This window comes from Pristiophorus japonicus, unplaced genomic scaffold (assembly GCF_044704955.1).
Source record: "Pristiophorus japonicus isolate sPriJap1 unplaced genomic scaffold, sPriJap1.hap1 HAP1_SCAFFOLD_35, whole genome shotgun sequence".
NCBI lineage: Eukaryota > Metazoa > Chordata > Chondrichthyes > Pristiophoridae > Pristiophorus > Pristiophorus japonicus.
Window position 1 is genome coordinate 8,846,291 of NW_027253324.1, and position 6,514 is coordinate 8,852,804.

Sequence of the window (6,514 nt, forward strand, 5' to 3'; positions counted from 1 at the left end):
TCTGGCCAATTTATCTGCCTCTTCCTTGGTTTTAAGACTATCCTTAATTTCCCTTGTTAGCCACGGTTGAGCAACGTTCTCCGTTCTATTTTTACTCCGGACAGGGATGTGCAATTGCTGAAGTCACCCGTGTGATCTTTAAATGTTTGCCATTGCGTATCCACCGTCAACCCTTTAAGTATCCTTGGCCAGTCTATTCTAGCCAATTCACACCTCATACCGTCAAAATTACCTTTCCTTAAGTTCAGGACCTAAGTTTCTGAATTAACTGTGACAGTCTGCATCTTAATGAAGAATTTTACCATATTATGGTCACTCTTCCCCAAGGGACCTCGCACAACAAGATTGCTAATTAGTCCCTTCTCATTACACATCACCCAGTCAAGGATGGCCAGCTCCCTTCTTGGTTGAGAAAACCATCCAAAATACACTCCATGAAATCCTCCTCCACCACATTACTACCATGTGGTTAGCCCAATCATGATGTAGATTAAAGTCACCCATGATAACTGCTGTACCACCACTGCACACATCCCTTCTTTCTTGTTTGATGCTGTCCCCAACCTTACCACAACGAACCAGTGAGACAGACATTGCAGCAAGGGTCTGGTTATTGTGAAACAGCAATTGCTAAAACAACAGTGACCCCGACCTGATTTGAACACGCAACCTTTTAACTTCGAGTCAGATGCACTACCGTTGCACCACAAGGTCTACACAGCAGTTAAGGGATGTTCATCTATATGAAGGTTTTGCAATACAAGGGGCTTTTAAATCCCCGCCCATTCCCACCAGGTATCACAAGCAGCGCTCCCCTGACAGTCACCGGATGGTTTGTTCGAAAACCTTTCTCTTGCTTTCATAGGAAAGCATCATTAATTAACCCCTCACCTTCTTTTGCACAATCAAACAAATGCTAACTCAGGAACAGTCCATACTTCAATCATTTGTCCTGTGCTTTGCATCTTAACTCGAAAACCATATCCCATTTTACTCACTGTATTTTAGATTTCTGGTTCAAAGTCTTCATTGCCGATGACACCACGAATCTGGGGCAACTTTTATCAAATTTAACAGCACCGGTTATTCCTACCGTGCACACAAAATACAATCAGTAGTGTAGATAAAATCCCACTGTGCGTATTTTCAGATTCAACGCAGTAGGATTTCAAATAAAGTGAAAGAATTTTACACTGAAAAGATTTGGAAGTGTTACTTGTATTTATGTCTTTAATTAAATTTTGTGACGTTTGACTCCCGTTCATGCCACTGCTGAATAAGAACGGAGGGTTTGACGTTGACCAGACTGCACTGCTCCTGAAATTTGTCAGCTCATCCTTTATATTCAGTGCTTTCTCGCCTTTTGATGGGCTGCAGTGTAGCAGATATCACATTGGTCTCACACGCGAAAGGTCCTCGGTGGATCCGTTTTCTCTCACTCAAAGTTATCTATTTATTGGAGTGAAATAAAAAGCAATTAAGGAATAAGGGAGCCTTTTGCCAAGAGAATAAATAGCAAATAAAAACAGCAAATGCTGGAAATCTCAGCAGGTCAGGCAACATTTGCAGGGAGACTTAACTCGCCTGCGATTGTTCATCCACAGCAAGTTTAAACATGAAGCTTGTACCCAGAATCGAACCAAGGACTTTTTGCGTATAAAGCAAACGTGATAAACACTACACTACAGAAACCTCTGCTACATCAGCACCAACAGAGGGGAGCTGACCAGTGAGCTCCCTTTGTGCTGATCGGGAATGTGTTGGCTCACCTTAAACAACTTCTGTCCCACACTGAAAGTTCTCAATCCTTCTCCTCCGCTGCCATTTACAGAAATGTCAGGCATCACCCAGCCACCGTGTTGACTTTCACATCCTCACAGTGTGGTCACAGAGGCTCCGACCGTCTCCCCGCGATCAGCGAACTCACCCAGTTTGTAAAATTAAACCCCGAACACGTGCCCGGTAAAGGGCAGGAGAAGCCAGATAGTCTGTAAGCTTGGTCTATCACAGAATGTATTGGTAATCATGGTGAATACAGCAATTATTAATCGGCTCACAGACCTCAATTATTTTTATGTGATGAATTGATCGAGGATTGAAACCAGGTTCGTGCGCCGGGTGTTAACCCCTCGACCACCAGGGAACAGTTACTATACATGTCAATATATTTATATTAATTTATGTCAATGGCTAGCTACCTAGACCTCGTAGTGCCCACGGTAGTGTGTCTAACTTCAAGTGAGAGAAATTGTTCCACAGTGACACCTGTCATGTGTTCTGCATGGTTACTTCTTGTACTATTACAAGGTGTGCACCAGAGGGCACTGCAGTGGGAGACTTGTAGCTTACCTGTACAGGTGTGCCTGGCCTAATGTAAAAGGCAGGCCAACAGGTGTGATCCTAACTCTGTGGTTATCAATAAAGGACTAAGGTCACTACAGTTCAAGCATGACACATTGTCTCGTGAAGTCATCATCAGAGCATCTGAAGGTATAACAATTGGCGACGAGATTACGGACCTTCACACGAAAATGGTTAACCTTGGTACGTTGCAGCAGTTCGCTGATGGTGATGATTAAGAAGCCTTTGTGGAGAGGCTTGTCCATTTCTTCACAGCAAACGACCTGGCAGGTGACATCCCGGCCATACTGGCTGATAAGTGCAGAGCTATCCTGCTAACCAGTTGTGGGTCCATCGTCTATGGCCTCGTCAGGGACTTGCTGGCACCAGGGAAGACAATGACCAAGGCGTACGAGGAGCTTGTAACACTGATCCAAGGACAACTCAAGCCCAAAGAGAGCATCCTCATAGACAGACACCGGTTTTATACACACCGACGGCCCGAAGTCCAGGAGATATAAATATGCTGCAGACCTCAGGAGGCTGGCGGCACCGTGGAATTTTGGTGACCACCTCACCGAAGCGCTGCGGGATATCTCTGTCATCGGAATCGGCCACGAGGGCCTCCTTCATAAGCTACTGTCAGCGGATACCACAGTCACACTGCAGAAGGCCATCTCCGTGAGCCTAGCATTCATGACCTCGACCTGTGGCTCGAGGCAGATGACTCATCCTTAGGACTCAAACCCGGCAAGGACTGTGCACAGAGTGGTGCCTTTTAGAGGCTGGACTGTAGAACGTGAACCTTCTCAGGGGAGAGAGAACAGGCCCCCGAGTCCCTTAACTCAGAGTCCATGGTCAGATCAGCCATGATCTTATTGAATGGCAGAGCAGGATCGAGAGGCCGAATGGCCGACTCCTGTTCCTATTTCTTCTGTTCTTATGTTAATCATTTAATTGCTTGAATCGTTGATGAAGTTTTCTCCCCTATCTGCCTTTATACACTCTGTATTTAGGAGACTGGTTTAAAATCTTCACTGCTCATGCGACAAGGAACCTTGGGCGACTTTTGTTCAATTTATTTACAGCAAAAATAGCCTCCAAAATAATTTTTTCGTCTGGACTTGTTACATGTGAGGCGAATGTGATAACCGCTACACTACAGAAACGCCGTAGTTAAAGTAATCTTAGGAATATAATCCGAGCTTTAACCTACACAGCTGGCCGATACTTCAGGAGCTGGTTTTCCGAGAACAGAATGACGGTGTTGGAGTGGATTTTCAGACATAGCAAAGCATGATGGGTAAGCCACCACGTAATGAACTTTGCACCAAGAAGCCTATCTGCTCTCCCTGATATGAACTCTGCAGCAACAAGTGACTCCTGGCCAGGTGCAGGCCACTGTTTCATCGAAAGCTTTGCAACAGAATAACTAACCACAAAAGAAGATAAAGAGGAAGGGCCCCCAACCCCGCACCGTGCTATCAGGTTTCACTAGGACTAAAAAGTTGAATGTGAATTAATTGCGTTGCCATATGGATCGATTGGTTGTATGTAAATTAATTTAAATGATTGTATTCCACCACCTGTAAACTGCTTATAATCCCGCGGCACAAGGCACTCCGGGAGATCGCTAGATCTCAACTCTTCTCCCAGAGCTCTGTTAGCAATAAAGTTTTCACTCTTACCTTACCAGAGTCTATGTGAATTTATTTTCACTAACAGTGGATGCAGAGAGGATGTTTCCACCGATGGGGGATACTAGAACGAGGGGCATGATCTTAGAATAAGGGGCCGCCCAGTTAAAACTGAGATGAGGAGTAATTTCTTCTCTCAGAGGGTTGTAAATCTGTGCAATTCACTGTCCCAGAGAGCTGTGGAAGCTGGGAAATTGAATATATTTAGGACATCAATAGACAGTTTCTTAAACAATGCCGGGTTGAGGGGTTATGGGCAGCGGGCGGGGAAGTGGAGCGGAGTCCATGATCGGATCAGCCATGATCTTATTAAATGGTGGAGCAGGCTCGAGGGGCCGAATGGCCGGCTCCTGCTCTGATTTCTTATGTTCCTTTGACTAATACACATCAACATCCTGGGATGGACCATTGACAAAGTAGATGTGGGCAAGCCTGTCTAACTCAGTCTATAAAGCATGAGATTTTTAATTTTAAGGTAATGCGTTCGAGCCCCACCTTGCGTGAATTATTTTCCTTCAACTTTTATGTTACTTTCACGGGAATTGACCCACACATTCAAAAAGGAGTTAGATATGTCCCTTATGGCGAAACGAATCAAGGTGTATGGAGAGAAAGCAGGAAAGGGGTACTGAGGGCATGATCAGCTATGATCATAGTGAATGGCGGTGCAGGCACAAAGGGCCGAATGGCCTACTACTGCACCTATTTTCTATGTTTCTATGTTTCCACTTGTGGGGGAATCTAGAACTTGGGGGCACAGTTTCAGAATAAGGGGTCATCAGAACATAAGAATTCGGAGCAGGAGTAGGCCACATGTTCCCTCGAGCCTTCTCCACCATTCAATACGATCATGGCTGATCCCCATAACTCCTTATTGCCTGAATGTTTAAGGGTCGCCCATTTAATACGGAGATGAGGAGGAATTTCTTCTCTCAGAGGGTGGTGCATCTTTGGAGCTTTCTGCCCCAGAGAGCTGTGGAGGCTGGGTCATTGAATATATTTAAGGTGGAGATAGACAGATTTTTGAACGAGGCCATATGGATTGAATTGGAGAACAGAAAAGGGGCGATCACACGACTGGGAATGGAGAAGAGACCCCCGAACATACAGAGGGAGATATAGGGTCTGGTTATTGTGATTCAGCAAGGAAACGATGGATCCTGGAGGACAAATACTCTGTTCCAAAGGAAACGGACCCAGCCTCTCCAATTGATCAGTTAATTAATGATGTTTTCCCGTGAAAGCAACATAAAAGTTTAATAGCACTTGTTCGCCCAAATTGGGGCTTGAACCCACAACCCTGAGATTAAGAGTCTTATGCTCTACCTACTGAGCTAGCCGGGCTTGGCAAATGTGGGATCCTTGACGTATGTCAAATGTTGTGGGTGGATTAATGATGATTGAAATCATGATTGAGTATCTCACAGACTTGAATTGTGGAGTTCCTTCAATTAGCATTACTTCAATTGTGCAAAAGAAGATTGTGGGTTCATTAATGATGTTTTTCCTTGAAAGCTGCATTAAATTAAAAGAAATGTACTCACCCAACGTGGGGCTCGGACCCACGACCCTGAGATTAAAAATCTCATACTCTACCGACTGAGCTCGCCGGGCTTCTGCCCAACGCAGATTTTCATCGCTCATTGCAGCGAGGCGCCTGTTGGCTCCGCCCCAGATGTTGAAACTTGCTGTTGAAACTCGTGTCGTGTTTATCACGTTTGCTTTACACGAAAAAGGTCCCTGGTTCAATCCCGGGCAGAAACATGATGTTTAAACTTTCTGTGGATGAACAATCGGAGGCGAGTTAAGTTTCCCACCAAATGCTGCCTGACCTGCTGAGATTTCCAGCATTTGCTGTTTTGATTTGCTATTTATTCTCCTGGCAAAAGGGCTCCCTTATTCCTTAATTGCTTTTTATTTCACTTCAATAAATAGATACATTTGAGTGAGAGAAAATGGATGCACCGGTTACCTTTCGCGTGTGAGACCAACGTGATATCCGCGATACTGCAGCCCATCAAAGGGCGAGAAACAGCTGAATATAAAGGATGAGCTGACACATATCAGGGGCAGTGCAGTCTGGTCAACGTCAAACCCTCCATTCTTATTCAGCAGAGGCGTAATCGGGAGTCAGACGCCACAGAGTTTAATTAAAGACACAAATACAAGTAACATAGAAACATAGATACATAGAGAATAGATGCAGGAGTAGGCCATTCGGCCCTTCTTGCCTGCACCGCCATTCAATGAGTTCATGGCTCAACATGCAACTTCAGTACCCCATTCCTGCTTTCTCACCATACCCCTTGATTCCCCTAGTAGTAAGGACTTCATCTAACTCCTTTTTAAATATATTTAGTCATCCTTCTGCACTCGAACTAGTAAAGATCCAGTCTACTGAATCTATCATCATATGGTAACCCCCTCATCTGCGGAATCAGCCGAGTGAATCGTCTCTGTATCCCCTCCAAAGCCAG

General features: G+C 44.9%; 2 non-coding genes across 2 annotated transcripts; both read right to left on the reverse strand.

The window, feature by feature from the left end:
- Window positions 1–5,308: 5,308 nt before the first annotated feature.
- On the reverse strand, window positions 5,309–5,381 carry trnak-cuu (transfer RNA lysine (anticodon CUU)). The gene has a single exon. It is a non-coding gene; the product is annotated as a tRNA-Lys (tRNA).
- A 197-nt stretch (window positions 5,382–5,578) lies between these two features.
- On the reverse strand, window positions 5,579–5,651 carry trnak-uuu (transfer RNA lysine (anticodon UUU)). The gene has a single exon. It is a non-coding gene; the product is annotated as a tRNA-Lys (tRNA).
- Window positions 5,652–6,514: the final 863 nt, after the last annotated feature.